Consider the following 23,161-nt stretch of genomic DNA (forward strand, 5'->3'; position numbering starts at 1 on the left):
GCTGCAAGGGGCAATTGATAAGTTCAGACGCCCCACCATTCTGCAGCTCAACATAGAAGGCTACACAACAAGCAAGACCAAAGTTGTGGAGCAGCTTGCCCATACCAACCGGGCACTCGTCATCCTCCTCCAGGAGACCCACTGCACTTCTGCAGATAAGCTAGCTATTCCCAACTACACGCTAGCCGGGTCTACCTTGAGCAGGAAGCACGGCATTGCCACGTTTGTGCATGAGAGCCTGAAGTGGACGTTTGTCGACCAATCTCCAACTGATGCCTAGATTGAGTGGATGTGCATATGTATCTCAGACTACAACATCGTCAACAACTACCAGCCTCCACCCACGCGAATGTTGCCATCATCCCTTCCAACGTTCCCCTCTCCCAGTCTCTACGCTGGCGACTTCAACTGCCAGCACATCGACTGGGGCTACAACAACACAAGCAGCGACGGAGAATTGCTGGCTGACTGGGTCTCTACAAACCATCTTGCCCTCCTATTCAATCCAAAGGAACCAGCCAGTTTCCACTCCGGCCGCTGGGGAACAGGGAAAAACCCTGACTTGGCCTTCGCGAGTGTCGACAGCTCTCTTCCAGACAGACGTTTGCCAGAAGTTCCCGCGGTCCAAACACCGGCCGTCCCTTATCATCGCCCCAAAACTTGTGGCTCCTGTCCCGATTTCACCGGTGAAGCGATGGAACTTCAAAAAAGCCGATTGGAATCAATACAGCCTCCTGACCAATGAGTCTACTGCAAAGTTACCACCACCTGAAACATGCAACGCAGACGAGGCACACCAGGACTTCTGCAATGCTATAATAATTGCGGCAAAGGCCACAATACCACGTGGCCATCGAACCAGCTATACACCATGCTGGGACTCTGAGTGTGAAGCTCTCTATCGCTCCTACCTAAACGCCACCCCGGGTACTGCTTCTAACACCACCGCCACCAGACTACTTGAGCGGCTGGACGCAAAGAAGCTTGAGCGATGGAATGAAGCCGTCCAAACCATCGACTTCTCACACTCAAGCCGCAAAGCATGGAGCATCATCAACAACCTCACTGGGCGCTCAGCCAACTCCCCTCGCCAGTGCCCCGTTTCTGCAAATGCCATCGCTTCCCAGCTAGTGCAGAACGAGGTCTACAAGACAAAGGACCGCGAGACATCCCGCCTTGTTGCCAAGGAAGTGTCTGCCCGGTGGCGAGTGGTAAAACCACAAGAAGAAATAATCTCTGGAGATTTCACTCCAAAGGAATTCTCCACCGCCCTCCGCCTAGTGAAACCACACAAGTCTCCAGGGCCGGATAAGATCTGCCCTGAGCTTGTGCTCCATGCTGGCCTTGCACTCAAGTCCTGGTTACGTAGATTCCTCTCTTCCTGTCTGCACCACCTCACAATTCCAAAAATCTGGAAAAGAGCTCTAGTAGTTGCGATCCCTAAGCCTCACAAGCCACCAGAGGACCCAAGGAGTTATCGTCCGATATCCCTCCTCTGCGTTCCTTTCAAAATCCTCGAAAGGCTGATCTATGCCCGCGTCAACCCAATCATCGACCAGCTCCTTCCAAAAGAGCAAGCTGGGTTTCGGCGCGGAAAATCCACTGTAGATCAGGTCACACTGTTGACCCAAGACATCGAGGACTGCTTTGAGGCAAAAAAGAAGACCGGCGCTGTCTTTCTAGATCTTACAGCTGCCTACGATACTGTATGGCATCGCGGCCTTACTTACAAGCTGCTTCGCCTGCTTCCTGACCGACATATGGTCCATATGATTATGGGACTTGTCAGGAATCGAAGCTTCACCCTCACCACCGGCAATCCACGGCGAAGCAGACTGAGACGCCTGAAAAACGGCGTCCCACAGGGATCGGTCCTGGCTCCACTTCTTTTCAACATCTACACCCACGACCTGCCAACCACGGTCTCCGCAAAATACGCTTATGCGGACGATCTGGCGGTTCTCCACTCCGCAAAGTCGTGGGAAATTCTAGAAGACACCTTGAGCCAGGACATGCAAACCATCTCAGCTTATCTCCAGAACTGGCGACTGAAACTCAGCGAAACCAAAACTGTGGCGGCAGCTTTCCACCTACACAATCGGGAAGCTGATCGTGAGCTACATGTCCACAACAACGGAAAACCTTTGTCCTTCTGCTCCGAGCCAAGATATCTTGGGGTGACACTAGACAGATCGCTCACATACCGCCACCATTTGGTGTCACTGCGCAAGAAACTGACATCCCGCGCTGCGCTACTGAAGCGCCTGGCAGGATCTAGCGGGGGGGGGGGGGGGGGGGGGCGAGGGCTGACACTTTGCGAATAGCAGCCTTAGCCCTTGTCTACTCTTCAGCAGAGTACTGTGCACCTGTCTGGTGCCGCAGTGCTCACTGCCACAACATCGACACTGCCATAAACAGCGCCCTGCGCACAGTGACCGAATGCCTGCATCCCACACCATTGGACAATCTCCCCATTCTCGCTGGCATCCAACCTGCTGAGCTTTGTCGCGAAGAAGCCACTCTATCCCTCGGTCGACGAGCACTGGAGCCTAACCAGTAACCACCTTCTCCACCACAACATCTCTGCCTTCCCAAACGGGCACCCCCGCCGACTGAAATCAAGACACCCATTCGTGCCAGCCGCTCGGCTTCTGATCAAAGAAGCTGATGAACAAGACATCTCTGCGGCTACTTAGGCGGACCATAAATGGAATTCTGAATGGAAGTCAAGCACCACCAGACTCCATTCATTCATCCCCGACGCCGACACACGCCCCATCGGCCTGACACTACAGAGACAGGCATGGGTGCGCCTCAACCGTCTCCGTACGGGTGTCGGGCTTTTTCGCTCAACCATGCACCAATGGGGAATGGCTTCTTCCTCCTCTTGTGAATGTGGTGCCGAGGAACAGACCGCAGACCACATCATCAATGACTGTACCATCTTCAAGCCACTTAACGGAGTGGAAGGTCTGCGCGTCATGGATGATGAAACTAAAGACTGGCTGCTCTCTAGCAGCCTTCCAGTGTAGTCCGGGAACATCGTGAATCTGGGGTGGTAAAAGGATAGACCCTCGGCCCCAGAAGCTCAGACGACGACGACGACGATATAATAAGTAAATTAATCTAAATTCCTGTACCCATCAGTTATCAATTCCTATCCAACATCACACCACTGTCGTTGCTGCAAACACTTCATTTTACTTAAAACGATACACTGTACATTGTATTTTGTATTATAATATGTAATATGTTTGATATGCAATAATGTGCCGTATGTTTATTGTTTATTCTTAATGCTCGTGTTGTTGATTTTTCTTTTTTTTTATATTAGTTGTAAGGTTCAGTCGTCCCCGCATAGTTTCATCAACTGGCACACTTTCAGTTGCTTTAAGTATGTGGAGCCAACTGGTTTTTCCACCTAATTCATCTACTAGTGTTAGGTTTGGTGGCCGTGCTTAATTTACTTTCGTATAGCCTACCTAACCTTTAAATCTGCAACGCATGCACGTTTTAAACTTTTGTAGTTTTGCCACCTTTTCCTTTTGTTGGTTTTGTTCCCGTTCACTATTTGTAACTTTATCATTGCTGTTGTTTTCCGACAAAGAAAAATAAATTGAATTGAATTACTAGTCTGGAAGCTCAATGGCGTTGCTATGCAATGCAGTGTCCTAGCATTTGAGACAGCGCCTCAAGTGTTAGTGTGGTACTTTTGCAATTCGTAGCCAAAAGTCTAGGCAGGCTTAGCCGAGTAATGTCAACTGCAGGTTATTTTAACTTTAAGTAGGCTAAATTCTTATTTGCAAATTACCGCTAAATAGGCCTAGGCTATTTCTTCTTATTACCAGATTATCCTACTAAGTTAGTCTTAAGTTTTTAATATAGAGACTGTGGTCAAATCACAAAATCTGCTTGGAGGTATGCAAATACAGGCATATTGTCTACTATCAACGGTGAAACTGTGCATGATATTGTGGTTGCAGACTGTTTGTAACTAATGTAGAATGTTTAGGATGGTAGTCACAGTTAATAACAAAAAAGTCGTTTGGTCTACTTTTTTGAGGATTAGGTAATTAGCATGACTACAAGTAGTTAAAAGATGATGTGAGTTTTCAAATTACTAAGGAATTGATTAGTTTTAGGCTATAATATAGTTTGAAGTAGTGGTATTTAAAGTTCATAAGTTTCAATGTACCAAGTATATTCAGCAGCTTAATAATTGAAGGGTTTAATTACTAAATATTTGTGGAAGCTTTAAGCTGAAGTAGGCTTGAAATTAGTAGCCTACCATAATTGCCAGATGCTACTTAGCCAGCATCATTTCCAAAAACATTGATTGATCAACTAATTCAGTTGACATTTATTTTAAAAAAGTGTATAAAGTTGTTTTATTTAGTGATACAACAAAAAGTTGATAGGTTTCAATCTGTGGCACCATAGACTTTATAAAGTCTATGGTGGCACTCAAAATAGCCACTCCCAAAAATAATTTGTAAACAAAGAGCATTAGCAAGACAATTTTGAGTACGGTAGGCTACCGGTAAGTATAAAGGTTCAGTAATTTAAAGCAACAATGTCACAAAGGTTAAATGTCCTGAGATTTAACTTATAACTAGTTAGGCTGAGGGAAGATACAGCAGAAGCAGATACCGTAACGTGTTCCATATTTGGGAAACCTGGTTTGCGACATATATAGCATCTTAATTGATTATGTACAGACTGGAAATTTGATCGAATGGACCAGTTAAGGCAGTTATGCTGACAAAGGTTATGTTTTGTTTATTTCCTTTGTGTTGTAATTTCCTATTCTTTATTATCTTAAGCATGCCATTTTTTGAAAGTCAATTAGTCTACTTTGACACTACTAGCAGACACTATTGCAGTAACCGCTTAACCATTACCTTTGTTAGCAATTATCTTTTGTTGTTATTAGCATTACAGTTCATAATCAAATGCTGTATCCTATTTAGGATTGTGAGTTATCTTAGTTATGCTTATTTAAATTGATAATGTCACAAGTTAAGCGTAAATGTGGTGGAATAAACTGCTGTTTACCACAATGTAGCAGCATTACAAATATGGGATTTTGTTTGTACAAAGTTCCAAGTGGTGAAAAGAAAAGGTTTTCTGTTTCAACAGCACAGTTGGCAAAACAGTTTCATCAGGTAAGATCAATACAATAAAATAGTGTAATTTTATGTTGTATGTCATGATGGTTGACATTAGTAAAAATTAAGATCTTATGCCTAGTGAATCACGTAATGTGTCACACATATTATGTTTTTTTTTTAATTTAAGAAATAAGCATATGGTGCTCACTGCTAATGCACTCGTATATTGAGAAGATTCACTAATCTGGCATCCTTGTGTATAGTTGATTAGTGATAAACACGTGTGCTAATTGTAACATACATTGCTAAATGTTATTTATGATAGGTCATTGATTTTCAGATTTGGTTGGGGATGTCAATAGAGAGAAGATGCTACTAAGTAAAACTTCAGATGCTCGTATCGTCCCTGTTCTCTCGTATCGGCAATAATTCGAGAAACGTTTGTTGCTGGCGCAGATTATGTACTTGCAAGAATAAAGCAGGATTCTCTTGAACACTCGGTCGACAACGTCAAAGAGTTGAATGTGATACCACGCCTACAGTTCGAATGTTTAGCAGTAGCCTACCACCGAAACTTTATATATGGTAAAGTACTCTGCAGTGAAGGGATCTAATTCGAGAGTGAACATTAGACTAACTACTCCGCATACTGCGCTTTATTTAAGTTACGGGTTAATAGAAAGCCTATTTTATTCTTCAAAGAAATGTGCTATGAAATCAGCTTGAAAAGCATAGAATGAAAGTATGCTACGATGTTTATTGTACAAATCAAAAACGGATAACAAAATACAACAGAAATCCTCTTTCAATGTTTGTTTTAGAATTGTTTATACTTTTCAGAGTGCTACGTAGTGCACTGTTCGGCAAATGCAATTTGTTTCTACCATGTAAGAAGTCTTGTAGTGGCAAAAAATATGACTCCTCATACGCATACAACACTTTTTTTTATAAGTTCAGTTTTTTTATTTCTGACCATCACAGCGAAAACAATACACGTCAACATAGTAAAGGTCTAGAAAGGTTCTAAAAAAGTTCTTCAAAAGCGCCTTCGTAGAGGGTTTCTGTATGGATTGCTGTATACCTTGCACAGTCCAAGTTCGGCAATAAGCTTTCTTCACAGTAGTCATGATATGCATTAGGCAGATTAAGGTTGTTAATTTCATTGCACAATATGTTGGTGTAATACCCCACTTTTCGAAGAGAATTTCCCACCTTCCAAATCTTCATTCAACTGTAAAATACAAATAAATTCAGTAATGCACCATCTTCATCAAGTGCCATTAATCTCTCCGAACTTGGGTGACCATTTGATGCCATTGCTCTTTAGCATACCAGTAATGTAATGCATATGTGTATGATAAGTCACGTTCAATTGCTATATATAGTATGCAAAAAATGGCACCCAAAGAAGAACGTTCATTACCGGTACCTCAAAATGTACGAATTAATGCACTACTAAAGTAGCACTGTCATCATAATGGTGTATATTGCATATTATGCTTTTGAAAGCTAACTTTTTCAACCTGCAGTTATATATTTCATTGGCTACATTTCCAAATTTGATATTGATAATATTATTATTACTATTTATTTGCATCAGACCAATAAGTCCATATTAATTACCATACATGCAAAAAGACAAAAACAAAAAGTACAAGAATAATCACAATAACCCGGTTAACAGATAATGTTGTTGCGGAGAATTGTTAACGAGTAAGCTGCAAATGGCACATTTGAAATAAGACGATTCGACAAGAGCGTCAGAATTGCAGAGAGCATTTATGAATATAGGAGTCTTAAAGAGACTTACCGTAGTTAGTAAGATATATGAATAACAAGTGTAGTTTAACATACCTCATCAAAAAATATTGTACGGTAAGTTCTTCTTCACTCATGTCTTGAAGACCCTCCAAACATTGTGACCACATTTTAATGACTTTTTAAAACAATATAATAAAAAACCTTTCTGTACACTTATTGCTGTATTGACATAAATATATACTGTGTTTATGAACATTCTCTATTTGTATTATGCATATAAATTGTTTTCTATGTCATGAGTGGCCCACGAGTAACATGCTAAATGTGACATATCTGAAATATAGAAGTGCTGTATTTCCTTTTCTATGAAGCTAGCTGTTTGCATTCAAAAGTAAGTTACCAATACCTTAGCCCACCGGTGTTTAATTCAAACATAATTATTTTGCTTACCGTATGTAGCCTATGTGCTTACGAGAATTAGCACAAGTATATATTTAGTAAAATTGGCTCAAAATCAACCATGGTTACGGTAGTGAATAAGAACTCATAATATATAGGCTACATATGTGTCATGTCAAATGCACTTCTTCATTTTGGTGCAAAATATCTTAAGTGGAACAAGAAAGGAAATAACATACGTAACTTTATATTTTTATCAGTAGCAAACAAACAACTTTTTTGCCAGTATATCTGCAGTCTGTAGTGTAAACTGACAAACAGTAAATATTCAATGGCAAGTTAGAATAAACTTATTGGGCCTAACCTAGAAAACTAGCCACAAGAATGGGCAATTTTTTGACTGTAATTCACATATTCTTAATGAACAGCAAAATTGTTGATTGTGACAAGTATAGATTTGACCAGTGCATCATAATTTGCACATGTCTGATATAGCCTTATCTAGATTTACATAATGTAATTAATATCTTTTAAAAATTCTTCAGTATAAATAGCCTGTACGGTATATTTATAAACTTTGAATAGACAAAAGTAGGTACTGTTTAATCTTGAGTGTAGATCAATTTCCATTGGCAACAACTGCCTTCGTTTAAACTAACCAGTGCCTAATATTCCTGGCAGAAAAGTTTATCAACTAACCAGCCTTTCAACAACCTAGGTTTTGGTCTTCTGCTGAAGAAGCCAAAATTCAATTCCTTAATAATTTGAACTCACATCATCTGTTAACTACTTGTAGTCATGCTTACCTAAGTCTCAGAAAAGTAGACCAAACGAATTTTTCTAGATAATAACTGTAACTAACATCCTAAACATTCTACATTAGTTAAAAACAAGTCTGCAACCACAATATCATGCACAGTTTCACCGTTGATAGTAGACAATATGCCTGTATTTGCATACCTTCCAAGCAGATTCTGTGATTTGACCATAGCTTTCCTAGGTGGCGCTTGTAAACAACAACCTCTGGCAGATCTGCCATTGACTCACAGTCTCTCTCTATATTACCAGAACCGTTACTATATAACAAAGTCTCGCCAAAATCCAACCTATTGAAGTTGCTTTTCTGCTTGCTGGCGCTTTGCTTTCATAATATACCCTACCACCACTTAAGGGCACTGTTTCACGAGCGATGACACTGCTTTTTTCGTTAGCCTTCCAAACTAGTAACATAGAGACTGTGATTAGACTGTCAGGTATGAGCAGTGTGGCGCTCGAGAGCTTTCTCTCTGATGTGACGCGCTTCACTTCACTGACGTCCAGTCGGATTCTGGAATATTCTCTTCAATTAACAAATACAGCGAGCTGTCGCTCTCGGAATTCAATCTAGTAATCCATTTTTGCATTGTGTCTAAACCGCATTCCTACTGTACTTCATCGACACGTAGTCCTACCGTTGTGTTGCGTTATGTGGTTGCGTGTAGATCTTACAATGCTTGTGGCTGCGCCTTCCTAATAAAAGCCAGAGCCCTTTTTAAGAAACTTAAAACCTTGATTCCTGATGCAAAAGGAAGGTTCTTCAATTCCGAAGTTAAGTGTGCACACTCGGATGGCAATTCTATTCTTTGAATTAAGTTAATAATGTCTAGAACGACGGTATGCTGAACTAAGTTTTGGTGGTGGAAACATTAGTCGTAGGCTATGGGTGCTTTTCATTCTTGGTGTTATTGGATTCTGTTCTTCAAAAGTTAGAAGTTGAGTCAATAAACATTGCAGCTGTGAAGAATTCTACTTGTGATCAAGCGTTACGTTACACGTTCACGTTACTGAGTGAAGTTCAGTCCATAAACAAGGCAGTAGTTACTAGTGAAGACGACTTCGTGTCCGGTCATTCCTCGCCAACTATGCCCAGGAAGATCGCCGTTTCACTGACGGCTGTATAATTATGAGCGCGCGTGTGAACTAACAGCGTCCGCTACAAGCAGTTAATCCCTTAGATCACTGATTCTCTAAAACCGAGCTGCAAACAAGAAATAAAATCTACCTTTCGCGGGTTACAATGGAAAACTTATATATGTTTTTGGAAATTTTTGATGTTTTATAAACGAAACCTGTTTTTTGGTCATTTTAAGTGTGTGCAAAATACCTATAGTCTATGCTTTGGCGCTTTTTTAGGCTACTTGCAAGTAATTTAACTTGTTTTTATGCTGGTTTATAACCTGTTTTGACTGGAATTTTTTAGCGTCTGGCAACCTTGTATGAGACACGACAAAACTCGTGACAGAAGTTTAGTGATGGATGTTGAATTTTTATAATCTCGAGCTAAAAGAATAGCACGACTTACAAGCATGCTGGATTTGCATACCCAGATTGTATGCTTGCTTTACCTTTTGTGATGAAAGTTGCAGGCAAACTTGATTATAATCAAAAGGTTTTACGGGCTTAACTAAACCAATCGTGATGAAAAGCATAGTGGCTTAATATTCGTGGGCCTGTTACCAATGTGTTGTCACGAAACTGCTATCAGGACGCTTTCTTTCGAGTATAATAAGGTGCACATATCAATAAATTAATAGATTTCTTCAGGTTTTGTTCACCTCGATATCAGAATGTTTTAATTTGCTACATTTGCGCCAAAATTTATTTAAAAAAAAGTAAATTCAACAGGCGTATTCAGACATCACACGATAAAAATAAAAGAAGTGCTCATTTTGTGCAATAGAAGTTTATGAGAAGATAAATTCATGTTGCTCACACAAAACAATGTCTACTAGGCTACTCTACAACGTTCATGTTGTTCACACAAGACAATGTCTACTAGGCTACTCTACAACGTTCATGTTGTTCACACAAGCAGAAATACCTTTCATCGTTCGCACGCAATTCATTTTGCTGCTGCAACTTCTTGATTCTGCGTTTGTTCATACTTTCCCTTCAAACAACGTTACATCTACGTTTCATGCTAAACAAGTCAAAGCGTACTCACAATCACACTTGGCTTGGTGTTTTACGAAAGCAAATGGAATGTTTTGGTTCATATCCTTCGGCTTTGTATGGATTTGTTTGCAATGAATAGAGCCATTAGGGTAGTCATATGTTTTAATGGTACACAAACTGATAGCAACGTAAAACTACATTATTTTGACATGTTGTTGAGTCATATTTCTGTTTGAATTCAGAAAACATGACGTTCTGTTTTATTTAACAAAAATTAATTTGAACTTTAGTGATTTCGTAGATGCAATTCAAGCAACTCCTGTAGACATTTAAATTGCCAGAAATTCCACCCTACTTCAGCGTTTGTAGAGCGATCATTGTCCGTTTTGAATCAAACAAACGTTTTGCAGACGCAAACATCGCTTCCTGCATGAGATCGTGCCGTAATGTTATTGATTAGATGAAAAAGACGGTTTAATATTTGCATTGATTTTTAAGCAGAAGCGCAATGTTCTTTGTTCGAATAAATTGTTGTTCACAAAGTATGCAAACACTTAGGTACAAGACGTTAATTGTAAAGATCCGCATAAACTTGAAGCTTTGAAATGAAGTCATGGGGCGATAGGCTACTGCGAAAAACAAAATGTGACATTGGTCAATTTTTTATGGTTTTGAAAATGATCATTGCAATGACGTCATAAGCCTTAAAGAAGTGTTTGTTTGGAAGGAAAATACTGTTTAAAAAGCTTCAACTTCATCGGAATGGAAACCCAGGGAGTTATGAGAGCAAACAAAAATGATAATTTGCATAAAATCTCCAGAGAAACATTGGACCTCCTTTTGTTCATCACTTTCCAATTGTTCTTAAACTTTACAAATGGCTGGGTGATAACAACGCTCGATGAACACACAATATATTGGTTACTGTGACTAGATATAACATTGTGACCTGCGGTGGTTGCAAATGCAAGAAGATCACTATTTCTTCAAACGCAAGAAGTTCACTATTTCTTCAAACGCAAGAAGATCTTCACTTCAGCGATCACTATTACCAACGTGGCTCGCTAGCGACACCACGCAGGTTTTTGTAATGAACCTTTTCCAAGGAATGTATGGATCATGTCACCAAAAGTAATATGAAGTGAGTTGGGAATATCCCAGACTGCAACTTTACCTGGTCCAGAATTTTACCAGATCTGACCAGATCTTTACCAAATCTGGCCTAGATAATGTGGTTGGCTGGGATGTAACTTTTAATCAATAAAGTAATCAGCAAAGCAGAAAAACTGGACAACAGGTAGCGAACAATGGCAGAATAACCAAATATCAGCAACAAATTCAACAAAAAGAAAAGATAATCGATTTTAAAAACGATGCAAATTTATCCGTTTGTCTTCACTGCACTTCATCATCAACAAAATAAACCTATATCTTCAACAAGGTTAACAAGCTGGAAATAATTCTCCACTTGATGACTATCATTGAGATGAAGGTGCCTGGTATCTTGTTTATGTATCCTGATCTGCCACCGCAAGTCAGTTGATACACTACCTAGACTACATACTATGCTAATAATTAACTTGTCTCTAATAAAAATATAATGTCTCTAATAAAAATGCAATGAGAAATATAATGTCTCAAGCATCTTTATGATAATGTCTTGAACACAAGAAAAATCATAAAACAATGAAGACATAATTATACTCTGGCTTATAGGATTTATGCATTGAGGATTAATAGATCATGTAACTTTATCAACAATGAAGAAAAGTGTGTGCAAGACTGAATGACTATAGCATAAAAGTAAAATAGACCTTAAATAAATTAATAAAACTTATTGAATAAGCACCATAAGAAAACATATCATTTAAAATTTGTATGTAGTTACCGGTACCTTTATCAATGCATAGCGTAGGTCAGTTGATACACGTGTATCAACTGCCTCCTACCTATAAAAACTAATAAAATGTATACTTTTCAAGTTTACCTATGCAAATAAGCAAATCCTGTCATAAAACATCTATTCTTATTAAGTTAAAACACAATCTCATTTTATCTGAAAATTTTTCTGGTTTTTGCAAGACGATAATAAAATATTGAAAAAATTTACTCACAGACTAAGCATTTTGTTTTTTTCAAACTACAGTACTTCATAGTGTTTCGGGCAAATTCATTTGTTTATGAAATGAAAATAAATCAATAGATGAAAATAAATTGTTTATGAAAATAAATCAATAGTTTTTTTTTCAAGTCTAAACCTTAAACCATTTGACCAAGTTAACACTTACAATAGTATTTAAAAATTTTTTTTAATATAATTTATAATTTATATAAAAAAAATTGTTGAAATAGGCTACTACTGTGAGTGTTAACCTGGTCAAATGGTTTAAGGTTTAGACTTGAAAAAAAAAGTACTGATTTATTTTCTTAATGATTGCTTTCTGTGTTAGGTTGATCGCCCATTTGAGGAAGTGTCATAGTACCTGATCACCTTTACCAGTTAGTTTTTCTCACTTTTGATCATTTATTTATGTTTTCACTGTGGCGTTTTAACCTAAATTATCACTAGCTGGCAATAAGTTACGATTTCTTATTCATGGGGAATGCCTTGTGTGCTTCTGGCTAGCATAGAACCAGCAATCTCCGTAAGAGCGGAGACGATCATCGTTATATTCTAAGAACCCGATGTACGACAACGACCACCACTTGTTGGTTTATATCGTCAATGTAGATCCTGCTGGGAGGCGACACAGTTTCCACGTTTCGATGTTTGAAGTTTCATACTTCCTCAGTGATTTGGTTATTTTCATAAAAGACCTCAATCACTCGAAGGCGATGCATATCGCTATGAAGAAGGCTGAGCAGAGCAAGGAGAAGTTGGAGAGGCAGGATGCGGAGTTAGTAGTGCTGGAGAAGAAGATCAAAGTGATCAGGCAGGTCGAACAGAAGGAATTCTACCAGATCAGTGATCTGAGGGATATCATGAGCAAAGTAGAGTTTGGGACCGGCAAGGTCTACAAGATGGGACTCAAGAACAATCTCGTTACACTGGTCAGTTGCCATAGAAACGAAGGCTAAATTGTTACACGTCATGTTTTGTCACATTTTGGGTTGAACTATTCGGATAACTGGTTAAACAATCATACAAAGGGTTAAGCTGTTAAAAGCAAAGAAAAAAACCGAAAAATGTTTCGACGCAAAACGCTCTATTTTCATTTCATTTCAAGTTAAATTCAATATTGTAATAATATTGTTGTAATTCAATATTTCTCTGTATTTTTTGTTTCTACTAAACTCATTTTGAACTATTCCACCGAACCCCACGATTCCCAAATACTTTTTTTTATAATTAAATGCTGTGTTGTGGCTAAGTTACGTCAATTTTTGGTTCTATGTGAATTTAAATATTTGAGTCTATTCGTCACGGGTACGAGTGACATGGGTTCGATTCTCTGCCAGAAATGTTCAGTTCTTTGAAAAATATTGAAGAGATTTTTATAAACTTCAACATAATCTTCTTCTGCACCTCGCTGTTGTTGTCGATTGTTCCTCCAGCACACGACAATGGAAACGCGAATCACCGAGCTGGAGGTGACGTACAAGGACGATCTGAAGAAGTTGCGACATCTCCAGGAGACGAACAGAGATATAAAGTACGACATGAAAGAGGAGATAAATATATATAAGGAGATAAAGACATATAAGGAGATAAAGACATAAGGAGATAAAGACGTATAAGGAGATAAAGACATATAAGGAGATAAAGACATAAGGAGATAAATACATAAGAAGATAAAGACATAAGGAGATAAAGACATAAGGAGATAAAGACATATAAGGAGATAAAGACATAAGAAGATAAAGACATAAGGAGATAAAGACATATAAGGTTTGTTATCGCTGGTTTTGAGAAATAAAAAAATAACATTGCCCTAAATAATTTTTTTGCGTAAATGAACAAAAATGTCTCGAAACGTACATCACTTGGGAGCATTTTGGTCCAGCTACTATGTTGGTCCAGTCCAGGAGCAAGTATGAAGAACTTCAAATCCAACTGGAGAATCGAAGAATCAACACCTGAAGACTCAACTGGATGACGCCACATGTCCTGATCGAGATGCTGAGAGTTTTTTTAACTTTTCTCGACTGTCATCTGTTTCACGTTACACCTTGTCGGGTGGCTCATGACGCAACAGAAGCAGCGCGCCATCGATCTCCCGCCATGTTAATGGCCAGTCTGTGTTCTTGTTGCCTAATCTTCTTCCACTAATCTCCTAACCAGGCAGCAGTGGCCGAGTGGTTAGCGCGTTGGACTCGCATTCGAGAGCCTGCATGTTCGACTCCAGCCACCCGCACTTGCTGTTGTTTCTCTGGGCAAGAAACGTTACGATAATTGCCTCTACCTAGTGATCGATTTCGAGTAATGGGTAGTACCAAATTTAAGTCATAATTAGAGTAGACAACCGGAAACAGACATTGCAGTCGGCTGCAGCGTGGGTCAGGTGTACGTCGGAAGGCGTACACCGATGCATAGCGCTCAAGTCCGCTTTCCCACAATGCAGGATAAAGATAATAAAACAAAACAAACAAACTTGTTGCTTTTGTTAAATAATCACGTTTCGTTTTCTGTCATTCCTCCCTTGATGATCTCATCCAATTTTTTGTTGTTCTTTCTTTGGTAAGCTTCCTAACACTTTTTTACCCAACAATTGCTACATTATTTCGGTGTTCTGGCACCGCGATGTTCATTGTTTCGATCACCTGATGGATGGATCTTGTAATAATCCCCTGTCTGTAGTCTACCAGAAAATGCAAGTGGTCTTGTTGCAGCTACGCTGGTTATGTAGTACATAGGTGCAATCAACGTAAAGAGTTGATTGGTGGTACAGAACTTGAAAATAGACAAAACTGTGCTTTATTTTACTTGCGTCGTTTCTCAGTTTTACCATATTCGCGTTTTTAATGGTAAATTTGATAAGTTTGGCTTTTTTTTATGCGTTTGGCAATTTTCGGTTTTGCATGTTGGCATTTTTTTGGCTTTTTTTAAAATTGCTTTTCTGGTATTTTAAATTGAAGTTTAAAAAATCTTGTTTTAGCTTTTATTTGCAGCATTTATACGAAATCAGTTTGAAATGGCAACTTCTATTTCCTAATTTTATGTTGTATTTTGGACTGATTTTGTCAATGGCGTCACTCGCCCATTGCCTTCCTGATTTTCTTCATGAACTTGTCTCGGTTTATGAGAAGCATCAAGCAAGATAACTGATAACAGCAAAGATACATGCCAAAACCTGCCAAAACATAGTAAATGTTTGCTTGTACCAGCGAAACGTTCGAAGATGGTATTTGTTACTGCCAAGTTTCTTTACTTCAGGGCTCTGCATTATTGAAAGATTGCATGGCATTTTCAATAACACCAACAATAGTTTTCCACTTTCTTTGGGTTCATAAATATCAACGTCATTTATTTTTCTGTTTGTATGCAAATGAAATAGTGAATATAGAACATTTCACTCTATTTTCGTATGGAACTGATTTCTTTGTTACCTTTCTAGGAGGAGCAAATGCACTTGATCGCGAAAATCAATGAGATTGATGAGGAGGAGGTTCAGATGCAGAGGAAGTTGAATGAGATCAAGATCACTCAAGGAACAATGAACAAGAGATATGCCAACACGGAGCAGAGCATCGCTGAACTCCAGTGAGCGAGTGACTTCTAAATGTTGACTGGAAATGTTTTTTGAACAACCATTTCCAAAACTTGCACCACTTCGGGGCATTTTGGTAATTTTCCATATCGTCTCCTGACGAAGGCTGAAGATGGGTAGCATGATTTTAAAGCAATACAAAAACAGACCAGCATTTCCTTTGCAATATAAACAGTTTCAGTCTTAAAAAATTTGTTACTAATATTTGTGATATATTAATATTCTGATAATTCGAGTCCAAAGACAAATTACAATCCATATTTCTTCTTTTTTACAATTCTGATGACAGCTGCTGATGAGAGTCAGAAGAAAAACCACAGCTTCGAGTTATGCGCAACCTTCTACTAGCTAATTACCGTATAGTAACCTACTACACAATATTTATATTGTTTAATGTTTCTAGGCTCCCAAGCTGAAGAACATAAAGAAGGAGCGTCGATTTACAACACTAGATGTCGTTAAATAGGCCTTGAAACAGAAGCTACTTCAACCCTTTGCTAACAACGCATTAACATTTCATCATCTGCAGCATCGAACTTTACGTTGATACAACGTCGTCTATCGTTGATATAATAAATAAATAACATTTTTTTAAATATCGATCTTTTTTCTTGAGGTGATCATCATCTAAGTCAGGGGTTCTTAAACTGAGGTCCGTGGACCTCCAAGGGGTCCGCAGGCTAGTTTTAAGGGGTCCATGAAGGCCCAATGGAAATCGTAGTGTACAATTCCAAAAATGGAATAAATTAAAAAAAAGAGATTAAGTTCAAACAACGCTGATGATTTTCCTCAGGTTATCGTTAGGCCTACTCATTGCTTTGTACATCGCCATGCATTACTATCGAAAACTCTCCCATAAAAATTGAAAGAAATTTTGTTTGATAGTGTGAAAATCGTTAATTTTATCAGAGCTTGTGCTTTGAACCATCAAATATTCAAGAGGTTATGTCAAGAAATGGAAGCGAAGCATGAAGTTCTCCTCTATAATGTATAAGTTCGCTGTCTGTCGCTGTCAAGGGGACAAGTTTTGAAGCGCTATTTCTTTTTTTCTAAGAGACAAAAATATTGGACTTTTAAAGCAGTTTAACAGGGAAGAGTTTATTCAAGGGTTAGCTTACTTGGCAGATGTTTTTACTCATATGAATGAGGTAAATCGTTCTATTCAATGCCCTGCCGTTACAACTATGGACGCTTCTGAAAAACTTGAAGCTTTTCAGGACAAGTTACCGGTATCTCTGTGAAAGAGGAGATTGAAGACTAAAAACTATTCTAATTTCTCAACGTTGGAAGAATTGATACTTCAAAATGGAACTGCAGTTTGTAATGTACTCTGCACACAGACACGTGCAGACATTTGGAAGCATTGCAAACTCTTTCAGAAGTTACAGCTTCACCGCAGAGGATATAAAAAATACAGCATGGATACGTCACCCTTTCCTCGTTGAACTGGAATCTATCAGTGATGAGGACCTTGCAAAAGATGAGTTCATTGAACTAATAGCAATGGTATCAATGGAAAGGGGGTCCACGCAAACCAATTTTTTTTTAAGGGTCCAAGTTAAAAAAAGTTTAAGAACCCCTGATCTAAGTTAACCTAGATCGTACCCATCTTTAACTAGTGACTCACCCACAGAGTCCTTCATCTGGTGTAATATTCAAGCTCTCCTAAGTATAGTTTCATCTTACAAACTGAAAGATGCACGAACGCCTCCAGCTATCCTGCCTATTTTTAATCACTAGTTGCTCTTTTCTTTAAGTATACTTGCGAGGCAAAACTGTGCTTTATTTTGCTTGTGTTGTTTCACTCAGGGTTACCATATTAACGATTGTAATGCCAGATTCGAGAAATATTACTTTTTTTTTAGTTGGCAGACCACTCGGCATACGACAACTCAGCAAACACATTTCAGCTACAGTCCAAGTAAGCGAATGAGATTTTACCAAGCATCGAACTTGTTTGGTCGTCGCTTGCTAAACTGAATTTGCTTGTGACAAGTTTCGGTTGCTTAGTTTAATCATTTGTCAAATTTAGCCACTTGCTGAAATGATTCTAGCTCAGTTGTCACTTACTCAGTTCATAATTGTTGACTTGTAGGAGACTCTTGTTCATGCGTTTGGTTATTTTCGGTTCGGATTTTGGCATTTTTTGGAAGTTCTTTATTGGCGTTTTAAATGGAAGTAAACCTGTTTTAGTTATTATTCATTGTTCAAAGTAAAAATATGACGAAGTCCAAGTAACAAATTATCGTGTTACCTCTCCGAATCTAAAATTCTATTTTAGGCTGATTTTATCAACTTTGTTGTTCTGGGCATGTTTGCGCCAGCAGAAAAAATAAATTGAATTGTTGAGAAGCATAAAGCAAGATAACCGATAATAACAAAGATGCATGCCCAAACCGGGTCAAAACATAATAAATGTTTGCTTGTAGACTAGGCCTACCAGCGAAAAGTTTGAAGATAGTATGTTCATTGTTCAGCTTCATTATGTTGTGTCGATAGTGCAAAATAAAGGTAGGCTACCGATTTTGAATTACAATAGTATAATAAAAGTACCAGCACAGCCAATTTGTAATTCTTTCATACAATGGCTACATATTTAATATAGATTTGTAGGAATGGCAGATCAAGGAGAGCGATTGGAGCAACTGCCTCCCGAAAACACAGAAAAGTAACTTTATTCACGGTGTACGCGCAAGGTCGGACAAATGCAGACCTACACATCATTGTGCTTTGTGGAAATCGCCTCCATTAAGGCTGGTGGTTGCATCCGCCCTTGATTTGTAGACATTTGTTGCTAACAGATGGACTGGTGTTATTGAGGTTTGTAGTAGGCTGATATGTGCGATAACTTATACAACAAAACTGAGGCACTGCTGTAGAACAAAATTCCAACAATCTTATCTTGTGTAGACCTATGCACTGTGGCTCAGTGAAAATGCTGATGAAGTTTTTATGGGATATCAAGCATGCAATATGGTTCTATTTTTTAAGATGGCATCTGCATTGTTGCAGGCCAAGTGGTGAGAACGTCTCAAGACGCTCGAAAAAATGTTTCGGCACCGCTCCAGAGCAAGTGGCTGTGTACTGTGTGTAGGATACTGAATGGCATAATAAGTGGACTAAGCTCATATAATTTTATTTTCGTATGATATTTCTTAGAATCAGATGAAAAGCAGCAGCTATGAGCAACATTTTTCTCGATAATTGACGTAAATTAATGCAAACGACAACACAAACTATATTTTATAAATGTTTCTAGGCCACCAGGTTGAAAACACTTAAAAAAGGGTGTCGATTTGCAACACTAGATGAGACCTAAAAACACAGAATAACGAGACTTAAGGAGACCTAGAAACACAGAATACTTCAACCCTTTGCTAACAACACATTAAAATTTCATTATGCGCAGCATAGAACTTTACATTGATACTTCGTCGTCTATCGTTGATATAATAAATCAATAACATCTTCCAAACGTGGATGTTTGTTCTTGAGGTGATTGCGATCATCATCAAAGCCAACCCAGGTCGTATCCATCTTTAACCAGTCACTCACCCACAGAGTCTTTCATCTGGCGTAATATTCGAGCTCTCCTAAGTGTAGTCGCCTTACGAACTGGAAGGTGCACAAATGCCTTTAGCTATTGTGCCTCCCTTTTAATTACTAGTTGCTTTTTTTGGTTACGTACGGTATACATTACGAGGCAAAACTGTGCTTTATGTTACCGTGTCGTTTCACTTCATAGCCAGGCTAGCGAGCCGCAAGTTGTTTGATTCTGGTGGCGAGTTGAAGTCTTACGAGATGTATTTTTCTTCGGTTACACATTTAAGAATAGCCGTCTTAAAATCTACTTAAAAGAGGGCTCATCATTTTGTTCCTTCCTCGTCTGGAGGGTTGGATACAATGCGCCATTGTTCTCGACCATGAGCTGTGCGTACTGCACATTCATAAGTTAATTTTGTCCATTTTGTGATGTTTGTTGTCCAAATCATTCTTGGTCTGCCTTTACTTCTTTTACCGTTTATCTTCCCTTCTATTAAGGATCTTTGTAATGAATTTTGCCTTATTGTGTGTCCAAAATACTTCAATTTTCTTCTTTTGACTGTTTGTAAGAGCATTTTGCTTGAATTGAATTTGGAGAGTACTTCATCGTTAGTGATTTTTTGTTTCCATGAAATTTTTAACATTTGCCTGTATGACCAGAGCTCGAAGGCATCGATCCGTTTCTCCATTTTTTGTGATATTGTCCAAGTTTCAGAACTGTATAATAGGGTCGACCAGATATAGCATTTTAAGATCCTGAGACGAGTTGATAAATTTAAACGTTGATTGGTAAAAATATTTTTCATTTTTCCAAATGTAGTTCTTGCAATTTCTATCCGTCTAAGAATTTCATGATCACACCTCCCATCTTCAGTTATTAAATGACCAAGATATGAAAAAGATTTTACTTTTTGTATAATTTTATTGTCAATTATAATTTGGAGTAGGCTACTGTGGTGTCTGGTGATTTTGAGATTATCATTGATTTGGTCTTTTTAGCGTTAATTTTCATATTAAATTCTTTACCAATTGAGTTAACATTGTCCAATATTTCTTGAAGATCCTCTTGTGATTCAGCCAACAGAACAGTATGATCAGCATAGCGTAAATTTGTTATATTCAAGCCACCAACTTTTACTCCTTTCATATCATCAATTGATCGAAAAATCATTTCTGTATATAAATTAAAAAGACATGGAGAAAGTACACATCCTTGGCGTACTCCACGCTTGATATCAATTCCTTTAGATAAATCTTTTTCCATGCGAATAAATGCTTTTTGATTCCAGTACAAATTAATAATAAAACGTAAGTCTTTGCCATTCATACCAATATTTGACAAACAATGAATCAGTTTCTCATGGTTAACTCTATCAAATGCTTTCTCATAATCAATAAAACATGCATATACATCTTTATTTACTGCATTGTAACTCTCACAAATTGTTCTGAAGTTAAGTATGCCCTCTCGTGTTTCTTTACCAGTTATAAATCCACTTTGAGTCATGCTAACCTCATTCTCAATAGATTTTCAATTTCTTAATAAAATTATTCTCAACAAAATTTTCAGTACATGACTGATCAAACTAAATGTTCTAAAGTCACTGCAGTTCTTTGCTTTGGATTTCTTTGGTAGTCTGACAAAAACAGTTTCATTCATTTCTTTAGGTATAAATCCAGTCATATATATTTCATTACATAATTTGTGTATGCGTTTTAAACTTATGCCATTGAGTGCTTTTAGCATTTCTGGATAAATGTTATCCTTTCCTGCAGCTTTATTACATTTCAGATCTTGAATGGCTTTCTCAACTTCAGATATCAATATTTCTTCTCCTTCGTTATTGGTAATTTCAGGCATACATGTTCTATCATCATCATATAATTCTGTTACATACTCTTCCCATCTACTCTTTATATCCTCTTCCTGAAATAACATTTTTCCTCCACTATCCATGATGCAGCTGTTTGCTTGTTCAACTTTCTTCAAACATGTTAGCTGTTTAACTTTATTGTGTAATTCAAGTGATTTATGAGATGCTTCTAGATGTTCTATTTCACTGCATTGATTTTCCCACCACCTTTGTTTAGCATCTTTGCATAATTGGGATATTTCCTTATTTAAAGCTTTATATTTCTTGTGATTATTGAATTTGTTTTTCTTTCTCTGTTGCATTAAGTCAAGTATCTTCTCAGTAATCCAAGGCTGTTTAATGTTTTTCCTCTTTGATGGTAAAATATTGGCAGCTGCATCATTTAAGGTTTCTTTAATTTCATTCCAACTTCTATCTATAGTTTCTTGTGTAATTACTTGGGGAATTTCTGTTTGCTGTAATAATTCAAATTTATTGTTTACTGTAATACTGAATTTCTCTCAATATTGTTCATTTTTAAGCATGTTCATGTCCATATGTTCTGACATATTTGTTCTTTTCACTCTTTTTAGCTTTATTTGGATTTTCATAACAACTGGATTGTGGTCAGACATTATGTCACATCCTGGATACGTTTTAACTTGTCTTACTGCATTTCTGAACCTATGGTTTATCATAACATAGTCAATTTGATTCCGAAATTGATAACCTGGACTTTGCCATGTATACAACCGCCTAGCAGGATGTTGAAAAAGAGTGTTCGCTATTACTAAATCATTAAGTTTACAAAACTCCAGCAACCTTCTTCCACGTTCATTTAAATTGCCAAATCCATAACGTCCAGTTGTGGGATATTCATGATGATCACCCACTATTGCATTAAAATCGCCCATTACTATATTAACTTCTCCACTTTTAGTATATTTAAGTACATCCTTTATTGACTCATAAAACAACTCAATCTCTTCATAGGTATGTTCTTGGGTTGGTGCATAGATTTGTAATATATTTATATTAAATGGTGCTGCAGACAATTTAATCATCATAACTCTGTTAGAAATTGGCCAAAATCCAATCACTGAGTTAGCTATTTCTTTTTTCATTATCATACCGACGCCGTACATATGCTGTTCTCCTCCTGAATATACAAAAACAAATCTATCTTCTGTCACTTTACCATCACCTATCCATCTAGTTTCACTTATCCCAATTAAATCAAAGTTCATGACCGACATCTCTTGTTTTAAATTTTCGTATCGACCTGCTTTATAAAGGGTTCTTACATTCCATGTTCCTATTTTGAGTGCCCTTTTTCTAGTATTCAGCAGTCTACCATCAGACTTATGCCTTCCAGAGGGATTTGGGCATAAGCCATCATCACGAGCAGCTGTGCACATAGAAGAGGTTCCTCCTTCCCTGTAGCTTTTAGGGGACTTCACAACAGGGGGCCCTGATCAGTCTCCATGACTCATTTTCGTTGTAATAGCTAGCATTGTTTACTATGGAATATATACTTGGTAAGGCTCCAATCTTTTCCAAGGTGACCAGCCACTGTACTCTAAACGTCAAAAGTGTGCCTAAACGGGTCACATCGTTTTGCTATCATGCCTTCCAAGCCATTGACTATTTATGGTTCTTCTGCCTTTTCAGCCATTCTAGACTTTATGCTCTTAAAGGGATTGACTTCCCTGCCATGTTAAAGCTGTTCTAACATGCGCCTCATTTAGTTTAGCCAGCATTATGCCGTTACCAGGGTGTGGCCGTTGGTGTGCATTACCAACTTCGTGGAGCCATAAATGAGACTTGGGGTTTATATGAAGGACCAATGTTA

The 23,161-nt window shown here is 38.1% G+C and overlaps 2 protein-coding genes across 2 annotated transcripts in view; both read right to left on the minus strand.

Annotated features, from left to right (window-relative positions):
- LOC145765718 (uncharacterized) overlaps positions 1-23,161 on the minus strand; it is a 1,283,504-nt gene that overhangs the window by 914,956 nt on the left and 345,387 nt on the right. The window lies entirely within an intron of this gene.
- The window catches only part of LOC145765613 (uncharacterized), a 66,700-nt gene that overhangs the window by 40,329 nt on the left and 3,210 nt on the right, over positions 1-23,161 (minus strand). The window lies entirely within an intron of this gene.

This window comes from Aplidium turbinatum, chromosome 2 (genome assembly GCF_918807975.1).
Source record: "Aplidium turbinatum chromosome 2, kaAplTurb1.1, whole genome shotgun sequence".
NCBI classification, from domain to species: Eukaryota; Metazoa; Chordata; class Ascidiacea; order Aplousobranchia; family Polyclinidae; genus Aplidium; species Aplidium turbinatum.